At 39.7% G+C, this 22,974-nt stretch overlaps 2 long non-coding RNA genes across 2 annotated transcripts in view; both read right to left on the reverse strand.

Moving 5' to 3' along the window:
* LOC110398896 overlaps positions 1-22,974 on the reverse strand; it is a 75,289-nt gene that overhangs the window by 41,757 nt on the left and 10,558 nt on the right. The window lies entirely within an intron of this gene.
* LOC110398898 lies at positions 711-4,918 on the reverse strand. Its single transcript, XR_002438730.1, has 3 exons — positions 4,875-4,918; positions 3,818-3,909; positions 711-3,700 (listed from the first exon to the last, which is right to left on the reverse strand). It is a non-coding gene; the product is annotated as an uncharacterized LOC110398898 (long non-coding RNA).

Raw genomic sequence — 22,974 nt, forward strand, 5'->3', positions numbered from 1 at the left:
AAGCTCTGGGGATTGTGACAAATTTTGTGAGATTTCTCTGGCTTATCCTATGAAATAGCACTATTAAATGCAATGGCAAATATAGGAAAAAAGGAAGATAATGAATACATCACAGAGAACTCAGTGGGCCCACAACATCCCAGACATCCCTGTGATGCAATGCTAAGAGAAAGGCAGGATGTGCAGGGTACTTGCTGGGGAGGCAAGGTGGGTAGAGGCTCACCCTGCTGCATCCAGCAGGAGTTGCACCCCTGCAAAATGTGCACCTCCAATGCTCTAACTGCTTCTGTGGCAACTGAGCAGACACTGATACATTGCAGAGGCTGTCTGGACATCTCAGAGACAAGAGAGGGAAGAGCAAAAGACAAACTCTTGTGTTGTTTTATATCATAAGTGATTTTTTTATTATTATTTTTATCCTTACATGTTGCCATTACAATCAGAGTAAGTGCTATACATTGTCAAGAGATCTGGACAACATCTTTTATACAGATGGAGCAGTTAGACATTACTTGCACAGTCAAAATTGCAACAGATGATTGTTTTTATTGGTAGCTATCAGGAGAACCTCTCCAAGCTGCTTATAAAGATGGTTGCATGGAAAAAGTATTAGGATGGAACAAGGCCATGCTATTTATAGAGTGAATCTGCAGAAATAATTTTAACAAAGAATTATCACACAAAAACTATCTGAATCAACACAGCACCACTTTTGGAAATAAGAGCATTAGAGCAATTTGGTATGTCAAAACAGTAAAATGGCATTCAGGATCACATACAAATTGCTCAGTGATGATGTTTGGTCTTCAAAACAGACCTCACTACTCTCGTAGCCAGTTGCTGTTAGGCTGCAGGACAAAACCTACAAAAAAATTCCTCAGTACAAGTAAAAGAATATTTGCAAAAAAATCTGCTCACTCTGGCATCAACTTTAGTGTTAGTCACAATTCAGTAAATTTCAAAGATCATCAGGAGTCACAGCAGCAGCTCAGTTTTGGTAATAAAACCTCAGCATTCTGCTTTCTTGCCCTATTCCAGTTTTTCTGCTGTGGCTGCTTTAGTTAGCCACGGAGCTTAAGGAAGAAAAATTGGGCACAAATAGTGTTGATTCAATGAATTTGCAGCTTGCTTAAAGATCACTGATCTACCCTGACAGGATTTTAAGAGGAAACAAAAGAAGGGGAAAAAATGGGTTTTCTGATGGAATAGGAATCCTCTGCCTTTGCTAAAAGCAAACATCTCAGTGGCTCATGATGATCCAACCCAGTAACACATAAGCAAGCACTGGGCGCAGATTGGTTCCATATTCAGTGAAAGAAAAAAAAACACAGAGCACCATTAAAACACTGCAAATGAAAAGATTTTATGTGGGTGTCAGTGGAAAAAAAATCCTCTAACTAGTTTTATCTTGGCAATAGCGGGCTCATTTCAAATGCCTTTTAAACAGAAACACTGGGTTGAAGCTGTTCCTGGGACATCTGGAGCAGGAGAGCCCTGGGCTGGGTTTAGGCATCTGGCCCAGCTCCTGACAGCACAAGAACCCATGAGACTGCTGGGTAGACCTGGCAGACTCCAACTGCCTGTGATCTTCCTCCCTTCAGACCAAGAAGCAGAGAAGGGCCAGGGAACACATCAGTGTTGAACAAGTCTCCAAACTCATTGCCCTCAGTAAGACAAAAGGGTACTGGAGATGCCAAGAGCTTATTCCATTTCAGCAAGAGCAGATCAGGGACTGCTAATAAGAGGGGAACGTTTCTCTGTTTTAATCTTTAGACTCATCTGAGGAAAATTGAGGGAAAAGCCTCTGGGATCACACTCCTCTGGGATCTCACTGTGTCCTGTGATTCAAGGAAAGACTCAAAGTGCCAGATTTAGAGTCATAAGTGAAAGGATCGCCTACAAACTGTATTTTGACTAGAAAATCCAGCAATACAATCCTCCCTGAGTCAACTCAAGCAAGAGCCCATTGGATTTCCTTCTTGATGAAGCAATATGGTAGGGAAGTAGGCAAAATAACAGCAATTTAAGAGTGCTGGACATGACATATTGTATCATATTGCTTGACTGGAGCAAGGACACATGGCTGAAATATATATAATTCCAGCACAGAAATTATATTAAATTGCTGGCATGATGATACTTCACTGCCATACCCTGAAAGTTAAAAAGCTAATTTTCAGCTTTTTCTTGTTTTCCTTTCCTCACACCTAATCAGCAGTTTCTAGGACTTTTGAAGGGCAAGTCTATTTTGTAGTCTGGTGGTATGACTTCAGTTTGTGTCAACATCCTGAACTATCTTAAAGTTCACTCACTGGGGTGCAACACAGTACACTTTTCAAAGCAGGCAGCCTGTCCAACTATTATGAAGCCCATTCTGAATCTCATGTTACCATGCAGAATCAATAGCACCCAGTCTGCTGGGTAAATCCAGGTGGAATACACCATGGTCAGCAGTAATTAGGCATCCAGAGAGCAGCACGGGTGTCTCCTGAGCCACACTCCTGGTCTGCATCAGAAACCTGTCACTGATGGCAGCAGTGGGGAGTGACTAGATTCTCCTGAAGTCTATGTTAAACCCATGAGAACAGTGTTCAATTTTTCTTGGTTAGCTCAGTCTTGAGCTATAAGCGTGCATTAAATCCTTAGTGGAAGAAAAGTGAGTCATATGAGATTTAGTATGATCTTTCCCAGCTTCATTCTCCTCCTTTATTGCTGATCAGTCAAGTGGTTGTTTTGAATGTAGATGGACTTGGAAAAACTAATGAAACCAGAGCAAAGAGGGAGAGAGAGATTGCAAGTGTCATCCTGAGCAGAGTACCAGCACCACTCATTCCATTCTGGCATGGTCTCCTCACCTTCACATCTTTCCACAAGTAAATGATTGAAGCAAACTCTCCCAGTTCTGTTAATCTATACCCTTCCCCCCCTGGGAGAAAACTTATCCTGACTTTCACTGCATGAAAAGCAGCGAGCCAAATCTGCTGCTGGTATACACAGAGTGAGCATCACTGGAGGCAGGGGGCTTTGTGAGCTGACAGGGGCAGAAGCCCATCGTGGCTTCCAAACCAGGGCTGCTGGGATGCAATTACTCTCACACTGAAATGGAAAGTCTCAGACATGATGTTCTCTTGTCATCTTCCTTAATTATGATTTACAGTTACAAGGATCGATTCAAGAGAGCTGTCAGCATGAGAGGAATGGCAGAGCTGTTCAGTCCTTTCTCCAGGGATGTGATGGCATTAATGATATCATCTTTTTAAAAAATCCATTATAAAAATCTGTAAGAACAAGCTTTCGAAACACCTCCTTCTATCCCGTCTCTGTCAGTAGCAGTTGCTGAGGGAAGGGACTAATTAAGTATTCACAGACAAGCAACTGTTCTAACTAACAGGCAATTATTTGTTGGATTCTTGTATTTAAAAATAAAAGATTTAAATAGTAAATGCAGTGTGTAATTACTGAGGCAAATTGTGAAGTGTTCAGACAAAATGACACACAGTTTCTCAGTGAGATAAGTCTGTCAAGATTTAGAAACAAGTTTGAAGCATTTCATCTTCTTGCTTCCTTTTTCCAGCTGTCCATCCTAGACTTTCATCAGCTTGACTGGTGGTAATTCACTGGCAATGGAACATTTGGCTTACATATCAGAAGTGTTTTTCTCAACATTTTAGGGTGCAGAGGGGTGTCTCAGCTATCCAGCCTGATAAGCAATTACATTACTTCTGTTGTTAGTGTGCCTTGGAGTATTTTTCTTTTTAACAAGATGGTGTTTCCCAAGCTTTATATTCAACAAACTGGCAGCCCACTGGCTACTTACTCCTCACTGCCAAGAGACTAACTGCTGCTGTTTCTCCTTTATCTTCTCCAGCCTTACAGGCTGCCAGGAAGTACAAAGGGATTTCTCTCTCTCTGCACCAGAAAATGAGATGGTAACCAGTAAGGTCAGTATCAGTGCCTCAATTGCAATCAGCTGTTTTATCTGCTCCACAATCAAGAGCTATCTGCATTAACAAAGAACCTTCACTGCAACAGTGGATAGCTACCAGGGCAGGCTGGCAGAGAAGGAAACTGCTTTTACAACCTGCTACCTCAAGATAAAAAATTACCCAAAGCATTCCACAAAACTGGGGTAAAGTGTTATTCTGCTTCTTTTACACACCATTTCTTACTTCTTTCCTTTTGCTATTTTTTCCTCTCTTCAATGATGGTGTTTTATATATATAAAAGATACATTTTCTTTAATTTCTCCCCAGATTAAAAATACTAGAATGTTCAGAAGAAAACACATTATTAAACTTCAACTTACTTTTGCAGGGTCAGTTTGGTTATTATGGATTCAGAAATATCAGAGCAGATCCTTTATTATGATAAAACTGTGTAGCTATGACAGTTAACACAATGTGAAAATATGCTTTCCATAGCTAGATGATTACTTAAAAAAATACTATTGTTCGCTCAAAAAATATGTACGTATAAAAAGTAGTTATCTGAATGATTAGTAAAGAAAAATACTGATTTGTTCCAAATGAAATCTACTTCTAGGCAAGTTTAACCAGCTTTTTACTGATGATATGATGCACATCAAAGCTGATCTGACTTCACTAAGCTGAAACTTCTTCAGTTCTGCTGTTTTCATAAACGAGAGCAGCCACCAGCTAAGAAAGCCTTCTTAAACTGTGGATTGTTTGTTCATGATTATTCATTACTTGTTATGCCTGTTTGAATTTACAGCATGCAGAGCACTGACTAATAAAGCATCTGTAATGTGATGGAACACACAGCAATGACAGCAGAATAGCAAGGTCCCAGGCTACAGCAAATGAGGGCTTGCTCACATGCAAAAGCCACAAATATAAAGGAAAGAAGCTGCTTACCTTCAGAAGACCTCAGGTACTGGAGGGATCCCCAGCAAGATCCCCTTGCTTCCCCTGCCAACCCTTAAATGAGGTCTGGGAAGGGGTGGAGCCTGGCTCCACCCCTTCCAGTCATTCAGGTGCATTGCATGCACCTGAACTCCCCTGGGTTGGCCCTGCCTTCCCACCAGATGCTCAATTACTGGTTCAAGCCATGACTTTGTAGCATTTCTGCTACAGCATAACAACAGTATGCCTACATTTTCTTAATAATACAGTACTGTACTATTGCTTATGCATCCTGAAATGTTGCAGATTTGCAAGCTATAGAGTGCACCAGAGTCACTAATGTTCCTGCGCAATCCATGAATGAATGAACGTTTTCTTGCACCATGTACCATCTTTATAAATCAGCTCATTATCTCTCAGGCATCAGCACGTGTAATTGAAATTGATTTCATGTTTATAAGCCCTGTTTGTGGAGCACATGTACGGAAATGAGTTCAAACTCATAGAATAGATGTTCTGATTTCAGCTGACCTTCATTTAATTATCTTTCATACGACATGGAATAAAATAGCAGCATCATAGAAGAAATTAAGATAATTTTAGTGGGTTATCTCTAGCAGTCTCTTATGATCATTTATTAAGTTCAGTAATCATGATGGATGCTCTTTTGATGTGTGCTGATTGAGGGGTCAGTCAAGATATTTCACCTGTTTTCAGAGCCTCAGATAAGATGCTGAGCAATATTCCAAAAAGATGCTCTTCACTGGAGTGCAACTTACATGCATATAAGAAATGGAGATTTACATCAGGAATTCAGCAAGGGAGCATCGGTGTTAAATGGTATTACACCAAATAGAATTATGCATGCGGCACTGTATCACAGAAATGCAAAGTGGGAAGGACAGAAATGCAAGTGGGAAGGACAGAAATGCCATGAGAGGCTCCTGCTGTCTCCAGCTCCTACTCCACCCAAGGGACAAAAGAAGGCCCTGAGATGAAAGCCCAAACCCCCAACACTCCCAGACAAAATGAAGGGGGGAGCAGTCAGTGGCTGGAGTACTGTGGCTGGACGACACCCAGATGTTGACCCACAGCCTTTTGATATGAGCAGGTGGCCTTTGATGTGCAAGGCAGGAGCAGTAGCTCTGCTCCCTTACAGCACTGGGGCAGCTCCACCACCACAGTGGCCAGCTTGGGGATGTGGAGAAGTAGATCCATGTGTCCATCGTGGTGGTGGTGCTGCAGATGCCGCAAATTAATACAAGTAGTACCCCTCTTGGTCAGCCCTCCAGAGTCTCTGGCAAAGGATTGTGGAGGCAAACAGGAGTGTATGTGAGGGGAAGGAAGAAGGGAGTGGGTTGAGGCAAGATTTAGAGCCACTTGTGTGATCTCCTGAGAAGCAATTGTTAACATACACAGTTCTATACCTAACACTCACGTTGTTTAATTTTCTCTGTAAGGAGAAATGCTGTAAGCCTTTCCAAGGTAAATAAACCATGGCTACTTTGCACTGCATGACTGCCAGACCCAAACCTGCAGCTCCTTCCCCCAACGGCCTCCTTTCCTACACCTGGTCTTCCCTTTCTGCTCAGAGAACAGCAGCCCTGCAGCCCTCACTGCCCCCAGGCCTTTCCCACAGCAGTCCCTGCAAGTTTTCCCACTCAGCTCTGCAAAAATCATAGAATCACAGAATGGTTTGGATTGGAAGGGACCTTACGGATCACCCAGTTCCAACCACCCACCTACTGGGTCAGGCTGCTCAGGACCCCATCCAGCCTGGCCTTGAAGATGCCCCCTTCCCCCACAAATCCCTTCCAAAAATGTTCACAAGAGCTTTTCCCCAACACTGTCCCCAGGGGCTTTCAATTCAGAAATGAGTAAAAAAAAAAATCCTTGATATTTAGAATAATGTTTAAGTTCTGGGCTTTTTGAGGAAAAGTTTCAGCCTCTCTGTAGTGTGACTGGATATTGCACCAGCCTACTTCAGCCTCTCCAGCTCTTCTTTACAGTAATTTAAGTATAGGAAGAAGGGGATGGTGAAGGAGCATGACATACTTTGTGTCTCACTGCAGAAGAAAATTCTTTGTGCCCATGTAGTATGCAAAGTGAGTACAGATGAGCTATCACAGTTAATTACAGCATCTAGACACCTTCTTTAGTTACTCTCAAGCTTGAACATGCTAGGACAGATCAATTACCTATAATTTTATAAGCCAGGATATCTTTCTAAAATGAGAAAAGATGTTGAGTGCCTCTGCCAGAATTGACACTTGAGACACAGAAATTTTCCAATATTCTCCTTAGGTAATTTGTTTAAGCAAAAAAACTCTATTTGCATCATTTAATAATTCCTCTGCCAAAGCTGTCAGAGTTGAATTTTGAGTTTCTATTTAACAGGAAAAGAAAATGTTGGCTCATTTTATAAGACTTACTTAGTGCCTCTCATTGACTGGGAGCTATAGCTACATGCCATACTGTAACTGTAACTCCTGCTGAATATATAATGCCAGGCCAATTACATACCCAAAATTATGTACATAGCAGCATCTAATTCTTTGTTCCCAGTGCAAAAGCTGAGGCAAAATCCAGACCTAATGAACTCCATAGCTAGAATTCCAATTACTGCAGGCAGAGTTAAAATCTCCAAGATTTCCACAAGCTGCATGCATAAGAAGGTATTTTCCATGCTGGCAAAAATATGGCTTTTCACATCTCATATTTAAACACTCAAATAAGAGCTTACAATTATATTCACGCAGCCATATGCATTAATCTCTTGCTATCTTATTTTATGTGAATTACTACACAGATATTTTATGGCACTCTTCACTGCAGTTTCCAAACTTCTCACAGATCATAATATTTTACCTCTGTCAAGTTCAGGAGGAAGCCTGCAAGTATTTAGGCACAGATTAGGTGCAGCTTTGTAAAAACTGATAAACTAACTTGGCCAGGAGAGATGCAAGCTACAGAAAGTTGGGTGCCTGGTCCAGCAGTGAGCACACATAGAGAAAATGTGCAACAGAGCTGGAAACAGTGCCAGTGATTTCACAGCCCAGACACCTCTTTTCTAACCATTCACCTCAGTCTCAGCTGCCCAGAGCTTTGGAAATGTGCAATGCAAGCATACCTTTCCTGGACCTGTGGCAGTAACCTGAGTCACGGATTGCCTCCCTCCTACCCAAGGGTTTTCCTTATTTGTGCTGAAGCCAAACTGTAGGGAATGTTAGCCACCAACTTGATGATTCCTTGCAAAAAGGTACAACCCTGAGATCCCAAATAACATAGATGGAAGCTTTATAAGAACCTTTTGTCTGATCCTGATTATCTTAACTCATCTTCTAGCCAGTGGCAAGACACAAATGTGCTATTTACATTCAGGTCAGGTGAAGGAGAAATGGTCAGGGAAACCCATTCTAAAAATTCAGTATTGTATGTATGCCATAATGTCAGAGCAGGAAAATGCAAAGAGCACTGTTGACTTTTTTTTAGCCTTTGACTCAGAATGGGAGGGAGACATTAAAGGCTCCCTATAAAAGGACATCAAAGAGAAGAATGTGGTTATCTCTGTGAGGATGAAAATTACATCGCAAATTTCAGGAAAATGACTGCTATGGTTCTCACATAACATCATTTGGAAAGGAGTTTTATTGTAAGGGTTCCAGATCAGGGAAGCTGAAATTGGCAGTCAGAGCAGGGCTTTCAGACACTAGCCTGAGAGGTGAGTAATGTAGCAGCCTTATAGACGGAAACCTGCTCTAATAAGCCACTCTGATAATGAGGAGAAAGCTCATTTCATCCGCCATTAAATGTCTGTTAAGGACTTTAATTCTTGACAGCTTGCTTGTATGAAGTGGAGTCAGCAGAGAGCTATGTTTATTGAGCTTCACTATATATTTTACCCAAAATGGCCTGGTACCCTCATGGGGAAGAGAAAAAACATCCATTCAATAGATGAATGCCATGAAAACTGTTCCTAACCATTTCCCTGCTAATAACATACATGAAAATGGAAGGAGGCTTTGGTTGCCTTAAAGAAGCAAAGTGCTTTTCAGGCTCTACTTTCAAAAGACTGAATGACAGGCTTTTCAAAGGTGCTTCTGAGATGCAGCCCCACTAACTTCCACAGGGTCTTGTGTTCCTAGCATCAGGAAAAAATGAAAGCAGTGTGTCTAAACTCTCGTGAAAACCTTATATGAGTGATAGTGGTCCAAATCACTCTTCCCCTGCAGCCTGTAGGTGCAGCTCTGCATCAGAAGCCGTGACTGTGGTGTTGTATCACTGGAAGCCCATCAGCACTGCACCATGGCATCCTCATGGCCCAATGGTTCTGTGCCTGTTTTCAGGAGTGGAGCAAGTTGTGCACATTGAGGGCTGCTCTGGTTGGATCTGTTAGATTTTGCTCTTGCTTCCATGTTTTGATGGGAAAAAGTGGGAAGAGAACAAGAAGACATTACAAAACAACCAGGAAGATGTAACAGTAGACCAGCTGTCCCTCTCTATTTTCTTTCTGGAAGACAGAAAAGAGGTTATATATTTATATATATATATTTCTTTTTTTTTTTTTTTTTAAGACATTGTATTTCTTTAAATATAGTGATCACAAAAGGGAGACTGAAAAAATGCCATTAACTATTGGTGAAAATCACTTGCCGTTTCCTCTAATTCTGATTGTATCTCTGTTGGATCACAAAGTGCTCCATGAATTGTAACATTCAGTTAACGATAAGCTCATCTGGGGAAAGCATTGAGGAATTGGAGCCGCAGGCTGTAGGATCCTAGAATCCTAGAGTCATCTAGACTGGAAAAGACCTTCAAGAACACCTAGTCCAGCCACCAAACAAATCCAATGGAACTGTGCTTTGATCTGTGTTTTCTTCTATTGATGTTCCAGGTGCTTCTGGACTTGGTGCTTTACTTCACTTCTTTTCAGCCTGGATCTTTGTGACATTTGAATCTCAGGGACCATTCCTTCTCTTGCTGTTCTCTTGTCTTTTGAGAAGTTAGATAAATCTCCCTAGACCACCTCGAATGACCATTTACCTGTGATCCATTAGCACATGGTGTGGCAGTTAATCAATATTGCCTACTAAAGTGCACATACTTAGGATAGATGAGGAGGCTGGACCTCCTCTGGGGACGAAAAAGTAGGAATGTGAGGGTGAAACAGGAGGCTGATGTTTATTACGTGCTTAGGTGTGGAGCAGGCACCTGGGAATTATGGTGTGTGCTACTTGGCCACACACAACACCTCCTGTCTCTGTATTTCCTGTCTCTACATCAAAAACAACTAAGTTTCTGAACATGTTTGAAAATATAATTACTGCTACATTTCTTCTTCCTCTTCTAGACAAAAACCATGACAAGTCCTCTACAATAGCTTTCGTTTAACAGATACATTTTTCCTATGGGAGAAAGTCTTGGCAGCTTCAACTAAATATTTGGGGTTACAAGCTGCTAAGAGTGCTGCATTAGATTTGTTCTTGTAGCTCTAAAGTGATCATGGCTTCTTCTCAGCACAAACTTGATATTAGAGCCCCTGCTTCAAAGAGTCAGTAATGTAAACCATGGAAGATCAAAAGAAAGCAGGTTGCCATGGTGAAGTGTCATAGGTCCATTCATGGCCACTCAATGTAGCAGAAAAATCTACCCTGTGGAAGAATCTCTTTTGTGATGGAGTTAGTCAAAATGAGTCTGATTTCGCTTTCTTAAATGCAAAGCATTTAACAACAACAACAAAAACCCAAATAACTCCAAATACTCTGAGGCATAATAAAAAGCAACTTGGAAACACAGAACATTCAACAATATCAATATTGCAGTCCCCATGGACCTCCAGTGCCTTTTTCTAGTGCAAACATTTTTGTGTTTTTAAACATAGAGGTCTAAAATGAAAATGTCACTCAGATTTTTGTCTAAGTCCAAATGCGTCCTAAAGATGAAAGCCTCAGTCTTTTAAGAAAGATGCAGCTCTTCACGGTCTTTCCAAAAAAATAAGGAGAATGATAGGTTATTTTTAAAATGGCCTCTGAATTGATTACCTTCAGAGAAGGAGACTGTCCAGGATGATGCACTTTAGCTCTGGCAAAGATACCTACACGTAAAGAGGAGAAATCAAATGACTCGCTCTGAAGCAGAGGCTGGATTTTGTCTGTGTGCTCTGTTGTTTGTTGTCTTTTCTCTGTTTTAAAGCCTCCTGATGGAAGACGTCAAATGCTTTTGGCTTTTGCTGGTTTTGTGGGAGCTGAGAATGTTTAGCTCCCAGAAGACAGACTCTGTAATTACCACTGTTGCTGTGATCAGTATATTGATCTGCAGTGAAATGGTACTACATCACCATACCTGAGTGTTCCTTTTATCTTTGAGATAAAGACTTAGGGAGCTTATTTTCATGTGAGATTATCTCCTTCATTTTTTTTTTCATGGAAACCATTAAAAATATTTCAAGGGTGGATTATTTTTATTTACTAGGGAAATGGAGTCATCTAACAAGAATAAATGAATCAAGCAGAGTAAAGCCCAAATACCTTATTTAAAAAAATGAAAATCACAAACATGAGATTGCCAACTAATTTAGAGTTTTGTACAAGTTTTTCTTACCTACTTAATGCAATTGACAGAGGCTATTTCCAAGATATCTATATGGCTTGTTGTACATTAAACTAGGAGGAATAAATTCTCTTTTCATTCATATGACAAAACCAATAGATTTTAGAATAGGCTGTGCTATTTCCTTCTTGAGCATACTGGTTTGAATTCTGCACCTAGTATTGCTTTTATATGCTGCATTCATTTGCTTTTTGCTGTGGGCAGATAAGCTAAGCACTATTAATATGCATTTCCATGTATTAATATGTTAATATGCAATGGCTAAATGCAGACAGATAAGGAGGTGGAATGAAAAAAAAGTCCTCTAGCCATCCAGATTTTCAGCTGTGTTCTGATTTTCATTTTATTTTTCAAGCACTTTGTTAAGAATTTGACTTTTCAAAATGATAAAAAATAGCCCCTCAAGAAAAGCCAAGAAGAATAAGTAAAATAAGGAAGAAACTCCCAGCTGCGTTCATGTTGGTCCCAGTGTCATTTGTATGATCACAGCCGTCACAGGCTTCCTTTCTGAAGTCAGATCAAGCCATGATGTTATTACCTTACTGGGTGCTGTCTGCATTTTTTAAGTAACTCCTTTGAACAGCTGTTCTTCAACAGTATCACATTACCACTGCTTCTCTGTGAGGTGCATGCTGTTGCTGCAACCAGACCAAACAGACTACCTGCTTAACCAAATTCTCCTGTTACTTCTTGAATGTGTATAAACTAAACACTCCAGCCTGTTGATATACACCTTCAGAAGAAGGGAGGGAGAAGAGTCAACGTGCTGCAGGTTTTTCCTTTTTTAAGAAAATCATGTGCATACAACCAATTGACATCAGTTGTAATTAGAATAAAAAATAGGAGTTACGTAATGGCAAGAGACAGGCTATTTGCTTGCAGACTCTACTGATATCAATAGATGTCTGTTAGCAAAGATATGCTCCAGGTTTTTACGTCTCTTGGTCACCTGAGGCAAGCAAGGGCAAGCATGAACTTTCCTATACTGCCTATAAATGCGAGGGCAAGACAGAGATGAAGGATATTTCAAGCTCCTTAACAAATAACTATTAATATGCCTAAAACCTAAACAACAGGATTTCTACCGTTCTGGACTTGAGTTTGTCTCAAAGAGTCAAAGGTTCCCAACACAGTATTTCAGAGGACTGTGAGCAAGGCTTCCCCCTCTGACCACTCCTATTTGGAGCCATGATCCTTCTGGGTCCTGTCTCGGTCAATAGTTTTGTGCTTTGGGCTCAAAGAGAGGGAATTAAGAGGATTCTCTCCCAGGATTTTTCATAATTCACAGTTAAGATAGTATTTTTTTTTTAAAGAAAAAAATATTTTTTCCTCTATATACAGGGAGAAGTTGTGTTTTGGTCTCCTGTTGCTTTGTTGTGCCATGACCCACTGGGTCACTGGGTAAAAGTCTGGTCTTGCTTTTGTGTTCTTTGTTGCATCACAGCCTAAGCTTCTCTTGGCCAAAAGTACTTCCAGACACAAATGTTGACTGCATTCTGCTTAAGTCTGTGAATAGTTTGGGGGTGAAAATAAACTGCAGTTTTTGGCAAACAGTTTTTTTGCTTCCAAGAATTTATTGGCTCTGTATAGAGCAACACCACAGACTGCAAGCACTAAGGCTGTCTCCTGAAGCTGGAGTGAGTTTGTTGGGCAAAGGCCAGTGAACTGTGTAAGCAGTATGGTGTTACTGATCTCCGAGCTTCATGCGGGTATTAAGGGCTCAACTCTCAGGAGCTGTGGTCTTTTCCCCGCTCACATGGCAAGGTCTGACCTGTTTGCCTCCAGAAACAATACACAGAAAACGCAGAATTTTCCTAGGCTCAGGAAAACTCTTTCGAATCAGTTAAAGGTGTACATTTTAAATGTGCTGTTTAGTTAGATGCACAGTCTTGTGGTATAGCAATGCTAATTTAATACTGATTACTCTTACTAAGAATGACTTTGATTCTTTTTTCTTTTTTCTTTTTTTTTTTTCAGTGAGATAATCTAACTTTGAAGGAAAAAAGGGGTTCTAAATGAAGTTATCCACTTGGGGCTCAGCGCAGTTTAACCTGTACAGATACATTTTTATTCGGGTGAACTCTCATGAGAGTCCAAATCTTGCTAAGAAGGCTATTCCTTTCTTGAGAGCTTGTTTTGGGGAACTCACTAGTTTTGTGTAACAGATATATTGTATGTGACCTCAATATACAAAGAAGTGAAGTCAAGTTTCAGCACATTTAATATTACTAAACTGAGCTGATGTACTGTTCAGAATGTATCATTTCCGTAATGCTATTGCTATGCTGTAATGTTATTGCTGATTTTTAAAAACAGAAATGTGTATATAGTTACACAATGTAAGCAAACAAAAGACCCACGACCCTCCAGAGAAAGTCCAGAAGAGGAACAATCCTCTCCTTTCTAACAGTTAAAAATGTTTCCTCAAGCAGACTTTGCAGGCCTTTTGTCTCCTGCTCTCAGTAATCATTCTTCTGTGCAAACAGTACATTTGACACAGAAAGCAGAACAAGAAAGAGGGAGATACAGGCAAAGTGTGCCATGAAGAAAAGAGAATTCAATTCTTTCCAACAGCTCAAATGAGATCCACCAAATCCAGCTTCTGGAGGTTGAGATCACTGTTCTGTGCTTCTGTTTAGCAGAAAGAAGAAATAATATTGCAGTATTTTATGAATAAATACTATAAAACAGAAGCTTCTGCTGTAACTTTGCCTTTTTCCTATAATGGCTACTGTATCATTCCATTCACTTACACATCAATATCCCTGAGAGAAGAAGAGAGGAAAGAAAATACTTAGAAATATCTAAATATACATAAAGGAAATTCTATACTTCTAAAAGAAAAAATGGGGGCAATATTATACTTTTTCCGAGAAATGTGCTCAGAGACTTACAATGTGAATTGTGCAATTGTACATTTTTCTTTTTTTAATAGGTGCTCTTAATCTGCCTCCATCAATTTCCTAGAGTAGGAACAATCTAGGAAATGTCAGATATAAATATACAGAGAATATATCACTTTGAGGTTACAATAGGTTTTTGAAACAGCCTTTGTATTGGTTAATTAGATTGAATGTAGCATGGTAATGAGGTCACAAAAACTCATTTTATGACCTGTGTTATAAATAGCCAATAATTGATGTATAATTAATCTCCACATTCATCAGAGGCATTGCATCTGAGTAGTACACTAAAACAAAATTAGAAAACATCATATTCCATGTTATATGTGATTGTTGATTAAACAGCTACTGTATCTTAATGATTTCCAAATTATCAAACAAATTAGCTATGAAGGTAATCAGATAACAACAATTTGTTCAGTGTTAGAGCTTGCTCAGTGCATGTGTCTGATGACTACAAGTTAAACATCAAGCAGCGGCTTAAACATGATTTTGACCCACCAAGACATCCTAAAATAGCATTTCTTGTTTACAAATAAGGAACCTTACTTCTGCTAAATTTTGGATTTCCTAATGGAGAAAATATATATATATTTTTACTATAAGCAATGATTTAATATCACATAGACATTTGTCCAGATTCTCAGAGTCACTAGGAAGACTCCTTAATGACATAACTTATAATGTGTTGTAAGAGTGAAGTAAAATACTTCTGGACTCAAGGATTTTGAATATCATGATCTCCCATCCCCTCCCTGCAGTGAATAATGGCTCGCACAAGCTCATAGCCCCTAGATCAGATAGTTGCAAAGCCTTCCTAACACAGATACATAAATTGAGGCTCTTTTCTTTTTTCCATTTCTGTTTTTATCTGCAAATTATTTTGTCAAGCTTTGGTGATGAATCAAAGAAAACAGATTCCCTTGTGTTTCTCTTCTCTTTGCCCTTAATTCCTCCTCCCTCAGCATTGCATAAAGAACAAATATCAGCAGAGCCTAATAGCAAGGTCAGCTGCCAGCTCTGGAAGTGCGGATTTAAAATATGAGAACGAATTCAGCAAAATGACTATAAATGTAGTACATCTTAGCCAATATTATTAATGAAGAAAATGACATGCTTTGTTGCTTCACAGATGAGAAGACAACTTTCAATGAAAAGCAATGTAATAGGGCTTAATAGGAAGAGCTAACAAGCAGAAAACTTGTTATGAGTTGTTATAATATTCACAAGTGGCCATCTTATTCCAGCTGATCAGAGATGACAAAAATGAATTAGCTGCAATTACTTTTTTTTTAGGCACCGTAGAGGTCAGTACAGCCACTGGAACTGGAGTGGTGTTGATGAGGAGCAGAGCTCCCTGGAGATACTTGAAAGCAAACAGCTCAAGGAAAGACAGTGATAAAACCAGCAGCTTCCATCAAAGCAGATCACACTGCTTCTTGCTCTACTCTGCTCCTGTAATGATGTGTGACCATGATGGTCTTTTGTTCTTGTGTTCCCCTTGGCTTCCCCATTTCATTCATGATGAAATGAGAAAGAAAAAGATATTGGCAGAGATTGGCTTGGGAGTCTGTAGACCCAGCTAACAGTCGCCTTAGCTCTTAGCAAGTACAGTCCCAGCGAATCTGCCTACAGAGTGTAGCTTCCCTGTCAAGTCCTCCATTTCCAATTGCTGATTCCAGCTCACTCACATTTTTTGAGAAATTCCTCTCAGATCATCGTACTCCAAGTAATCATTTTTGCATGGCCATAAGAGAATATTAAAAAAAAAAAGTTCTATATGTTGAGACTTGATCATTTCTAGAAAACAGTTGTAAAAATAGTGCTTCAGTGATTCTAAATGATTTCCAGATCAGAATTGCTCCATTTTGAACTTAAAGCCTCAATCTGCAAACATTTATAAGTAGCAGCCTTCTCATGTCAATTGTTTTACTGAATTCATGTTAGGAATTGAGAAAACGAAACCATGCCCCCTCAGCATTGCATACTCAAGCTAGAACTCAGGCTGTTCTGTATTGCATTATACAAATTACAGAACTGGATTTTCATTAGCACTAGGGTTAATCAAAGACGTTTGATCCAAACCATTTTGACAGAATGTTGGCCTCTTGACAAAATTAATATTTTCCTGAGAATACTTTCCAAAGAAAGAGCCAATTTTAATTTTATTTTTCTAAAAGGAATTACTCTCCTTTCTTTTTCCCTCCCACAGTTTTAGACACACACATGCATATGCACCAGGGATTCTGAGATGGTACCACAAATTCCTCATGCTGTTTGTGTGGAGGTCCCTGTGCTATACCACCTCTTCTGTGTGGAACTGATACTTCAAATTAGAGAGCAGATGAGGATGCTTCACAGGAAACAACATCCAGGCAAAAATACAGGGATTAAAAAAATAAAGTAACAGACTCCTGTTCTTCAATTTCCATTAAATACTGCTACAGCTTTCTGACTCCACTTCTTTGGTAATTGAAAGTATTTGAGTCTCTGAGAAGTTAAATATTTCTTTGAAAAATATTCCCCTGTTTCGGATTAGATATCACACAATGTTTTGTTGTAATTGGTAAATCATACAAAAAAAAGAATTTACTAAAGCATAGCTATTGCCTTGGAAAACAGAAATAAAAATTTACTTTTAAATAGTGCCAAGTTCTCTGATCTCTTACATAGAAAACTGAAAACATAGAGCAAAAACTAAAAATGCTGGGTCTACAATGAGGAGTAATATTGAAAGGGTCCTTTCAGCTAATGTCAAACACACATTTTTAAAAATCCTTTATTAACATGTACTGCAATCATTATAGTTATCCTTTGGATTTGAATAGAAATTAGAATAAAAGACCAATACTAATAATAAAATGCAAGACCAAGACATCCTTAAAAGTCAGACTCATGTCTGATCAGTATATCTGGCAGAAGACATCGTGGCAATCATGCAAAAACTTGAGTTCATCATTTAAAATTGAAATGAAAAATAAACAGCTAAAACTAGGGAGTTTTTGTACATGTAATGAAAACAGTCATTTCACGATCACACTTGAGAAACATTCAATTTTACATTAAAGTATGTTTTGGACAACTTCCTTTACAGCTCTTCCAGCCAGCGTGAGGGCCTCAAGCACAGGCGCATGTTCCGCCATTTTGTGCCTTGTCAGGAGGAGGCACCTTGGGGTCCTTCGCAGCCATCCCTGTTTTTCCTTCTGCAAGGAACACAAGTCAAGGCTTAACACATTTGGGTAAGAGTGCTGTCTTTCATTACATTATCCCTTTCCTTTTACCTCTGCCAAGTGACAGAAAAGATAATTTTTCACACAAGAGGAAAATGAAGGCTGAGCAAACTGAGGGACCTCAGCCACATCTCATACTTCTTGTCCTCCAGACCTTTCACCATCTTTGTGGTCCTACTTTGGATGCTCTCTAATAGCTTCATGCCCTTGTTATATTATGGTGCCCAAACCACAAACAGTGCTTGAGATGAGGTCACAACAACACAGAGCAGATCTGGACAGTTCCTCCCTTCAGTTAGCTGTTCATTGGGCTGCTGCCATTAGCTCAATGTTGACCACTTTATCCAGTTTCTCTGAATGTTAACAAGATCTGTGTAAATCAGATGCCTTTATACAATTACAGTTATCACTCTTATGGTATGTCTTATAGTATGGAGGGTATCGAAAAGTATATTTCAAATTGGATACAGACATTCCACTTCTCACACAGATAAAACATATATTTGAAGGAAGGTACTAAACTTGACTGTTGATTAGGATTATTTTTGTACAGTTCTGTACCTTTCTGTATGTCCTTATTATTTCCTTGCATTTTCTGTAGGCAAAGGATTAAAAAAAAGAAAAGCCAAACCAAACCAGAAACACCTCTTTGAGCTTCCTGGTTAATAAGTGTTAGGCATGTGATGTATTCCTAATACTCCTTTAAGAGTCCTCTGCCCAGTCATAATAGTAAAACACATTGTTGCTTTTATCGAGAGAGAATTCATAAACTGCCACGAAAGTAAAAGCTAAGAATAAATCCTTCTTGTTGGTGAAGGTAGCTTTATCCACATGTACTTGATTTTTATAACTGGCACCATCATATTACATTTAATGTAAGCTTTATTTCAGAGCTGCCTGCAAAATAGGTGGATAGGAAGGGGCAAGGAGTCATAATGGTAAATCCTGGCTCATTCTCCTCTCCTTGGTAACAGTATGAGAGCAGAGATTATGGGAATGAGAAGAAAAGTGGAGGATTCAGTTGATAATTCTCTTATTTACATAATTATTCTGAAGTCTAATATTGCACAGTGCAGTCTCAGCTCTCATTCTCACTCATCCCTTGCCTGCTCTTCATTTCTTCAGTTCCTAGAGCTAACTCACTTATTAATGTGGAAGTAGAAAAGTGCTGTTTAAATTGCTTCTTTGCCTCTTCACAGCTCCCATATTCAAGCGTGACAGAAAAATCTACCAACCTGAAAACAGTTTATTCTGCATTAAATAACTTATTGCATAACCTTAGTGCTAAAGTTTTGCTTTCCTGTTGAAAGATATAAATAATTAAGAGCAAAGAGCCACTTTAAGGGTTAGTGCTGTCTTAGGTTGCCATAGCCAGTATCTAAAGTGAAGGACAAACACACACGTATAGACTACTGAAACAGTGCTCTTGCTACTACTTGCGGTTGACCTGCATGCAAGAGAAGGTAAAAGACAATTTTCCTTTGGTAGGTGGACTCAGGGAAAACAGCCACACACTGCTACTCACAGCTTAATTACTGCAAGAATGTTTTTTAAGATTGTGTTTGTGCTCCGTGGTTGGAGGTGCCCTTCTGCAAGGAGCAGTGCATACAAGGAAAAGATCCCAGGATAGAGCTTGCATGGTCCCTGCCTATGATGGAGAAGCCTGGAAGATGAGCAAGGACAAGATGAGCAATGAAGAGATCATGGCACCTGTGGGCCAGCTCAGTAATTTTATGGGGTCAGCAGGAAAATAGGGTGAGAGAACCTGCCCTGAGGGGATCCTTTCTGATGGACCACTGCTTGGCTCATCCCCCAGCTGGGATAGGCCCTGCCTTTCCAAATGGCATGGTATGAAAGCAGCATTATGAAAGCAGTGCTGTCTGGTACTTCATGCCAGTCACCAGGAACCAGAGGTTATGGGGTCAGTGGCCTTTCAGGATAATGCTCTGAGCCAGCAGCAGCAGATCAGAGATAAGCCTGGTCTACTCTTGGCTGTATTTGTTGAAATTCAATTACCTAGTGGAAAAGCTACCCTCAAAACCACAAATAAATGTTGCAAGCTTACACACATTTGGACACATGCTTATGTACACTCAGCCAGGCTTGTCACTAACACTAATGCTGTTAGATATTTTGAAGGTGATGACTTCCTGCTTGAACGTTTTAAACAGGAAATTTGTTTCCTGAAGCACTGATCGTTCATCTGATGAAAGAAGGTTCCCTTGGGGGTCTAAAGTTGAATCATCTTTAAATAAACAACTTCTGAATGTAAGAAAGAAAAAAAAAAAACAGACCAAACTTTTATGAAAGAGCTAGGGGAAAAAAAAAACACAGATTCAGAGAGCTTAACTATGTATGATTTCATGGTTTAGAAGGCCTTTTTTTCATCCTGACTCTGTGCCAAGATGAGTCCCAGAATGATATTTTTCCCTTTTTCACATCGTGTTTTTTGTGCTGCAGCCCTGGGATGCTGGAGCTGAACAATCAAAGGAGCAGAGGCTGTGAATGCTGTGTATATGACACAGACTGGAATTTAACTTCTGTTCTAACGCAGGTATTTCTCTCCTTGATTAAAAAAAAAAAAAAGATGCAACTATCACTAAATAATAGAGATAAAAATGGGAAAAAGCTTATTTGCTCTTCTCCTACGTTTTTTTTTTTTAACCTAGATTTTCTGAAAAGACCTTCATATTCTGTCATTTTCCAGTGGTAGATAACATTTCTGTTGCCATTTAGTTCATTACCCAGGGGTCTGTAATGTAAAACACAATTTTCATACTTGGATTCCAACCATACCTGCCATGCATAACAAAAACCATGCAGTCATTTCACAAAAACAAATCAAATTCCTTTTGGAGGTGTGTTTTTATAGATGGCTGAATCAGCAGTGTTTCTGATTAGTTTAAAATGAAAAGGCAAGGGAAAGAAAGAAAAATTTTCTCCCTTTGGATATTTGGTGTCAGTGTTACAACAGCTTCTGGAAAGAAGGATTGCCTGTTTCTTTAAATAGAGCATTACTTGTTAGCCATGTGTATCGCACAATTAGGCATGAGACAATTGCTCCACTGTCTTCAGACCCAGGAGGAACGCATGCACGCAGATGCACTCTGTTCTGCTAACAGGCTGGTGAGCAGCATCCTGCAGCTGCTCTTTGCCTCCCTGCTTCTGGCTGGCAGATTTTAAGGGCTAACATTGCTCAGTGGGCTCAGCAGGGACAAAGCCACAGACCCAATGTCGGATTCCCTTCCCAAGTGAGGAGATGTCAGCGATGTTGATCTCATTCGCTCTTGTATACTGACCACTGTGCCAACAACCTACAGGCCTTTCTTGATTTATCCGATGGTGCAAATATGCACTCCTCACAGGAGAATCAGAATCATAGAATCATAGAATGATTTGGGTTGGAAGAAGTATTGGTCTATTGAGCTATTCATTATTACGATGCTTTATGTTGCTATTTGGTGTTTTGCCCTGGAAGCTGCACCCTGCTGTGTGCAAGGCACTCGTGGGGGCAGAACCATCCTGACATGTGCATGGTGGTGCAGCACTATTCCACTGGGTGCTTAATGCCCTTAATTTCCATGCGGGTCAATGGGATCTGGGCTTGCCCAGCACTTCAGAGGAGCAGGCACTAATTACAAAGTAGCCAGCTTCTGCTGACTGAGAGGCTGTCATGTTAGCTCACAGAAAATCTTTAGCCACCAGGTTTTATAAAATAATGATAGCATATACTACTCTCTGCATTTCATACTTGCTTCTCCACTAAATATAATGCATGTTTGTAATAGAGAACTTAAATATTCCAGCACCTCTGAAATCTGCATGGAAGATGGGTACACTCCAGCTTTTCAGTTCTCGACTTGCCTATTGCTGGGCACTCAGCCAGTCTGAGAGCCTACAAAATTGGTAATGACCATATGAAGATGTTTGCGACTCAAGGCAAAGAAGAAATCCCATGTACCTTTCCAGTATCTGCTTACGGCTACCATTCCCTCTGCCAGCTCTTAATCCAAATCTCACTGAAGTCAATCAAATGATGGCTTTTGCTTTCCCTGGGATTCTGATAGGTTCCTAAGCCTTCTGACTGCCTAAAAACTTTACTATTGCAAATGTTTCAGAGAAGGGCTTGTATTACTTACCATACCTGCCAGGTTTTCATATGACTGGCCTAGCTGGAGGATGATGTATCAGTGAATACTCATTTTGAATATAGTTGCTATTCTTCCCTCGTGTCAGGTTTTTAATATGAAGTAAGGTTAGCTATTAGAGCCACATCATGTAAAAAACATCAATTTGGAGAAAGTGGAAGTTGTGTGTGAGATTTGGCAAGAGAAGTAAGTCCCAGGACTCCTACTGTCTTATCAAGGGATCTTAAGATTATAGTGGTACAGTTAATTTTGGATGCAAGGCTTCTGATGTCTAAATAAATAGCTCAGTAAATAATACAGGATTTCATTAATCAGTCATTCATATCTGCACTTAGATTCAGTATATAAATTAAGTTTTGAATTTTCATCAATCCTGCTGGGGAGGAAAATATTTGAGTAAAATTTGTTCAGGTATTCCGTTAAGACCCTCCCACACTGATTCAATTGATATCTAGATTTGTGGGTATGTTTATGCCTCATGCCCACAGGTAAAACTCTTAACACAAGCTGTACAAAATTATTAACCTTATATTAAAAAACTAATAACAAATACCAACAAAGAGACTTGCCCATGGTTGCATTTTCCTCTTGCTGTCTGTTCGTTATTGACTTTATTGGAACATCTATAGGAATATGAGTGCATTTTGTAGCCATTTTGCCAAAGATAAGTATTATATTTGCAGTAAATTTCTGCATTATACAATAAAGAACACAGTAACAGATCTGGAAGGAATGATTTTCATTCACAGCTACTGCTCACAGAGGCTTTTCTGAATCTTATCTGTAACTGCTGAAATTTCACAGGGGCATAGATATCTTCTCAAGAAGATGTTACAGCCTCATCTGGGGAGCTCTGCGAAGGAACAGCTCAGACTCAGCTGTAGCCTATTTGTCCCCAGGTTCTCCACTCCTTTAAAGGAAGGGAGCACAGAACAGACCAAGGAGGAAACATTTTCACCAACTTCTGCTTGTCCTTTCTTAGTCTTTCTCTGCCTTACCCCATTAGCTTAACTTTAAAACTTACACACATATTGGAAGAATATTTAGTTACTTGGTACTTGAATTAACAGGGTTACCATCACAGTACCAAACCAGACAACATTTCCAGGGTGATAAATGAAAAATATTATGAGAACACAGGCAGAAGCAGTAATAGCGCATATATCATTAACTTGAGCTGATAAAATATTAACAGCTTGATTCCTGCCAGATACACTAGATA

The sequence above is a fragment of the Numida meleagris genome, chromosome 4 (assembly GCF_002078875.1).
Source record: "Numida meleagris isolate 19003 breed g44 Domestic line chromosome 4, NumMel1.0, whole genome shotgun sequence".
Taxonomy (NCBI): Eukaryota; Metazoa; Chordata; class Aves; order Galliformes; family Numididae; genus Numida; species Numida meleagris.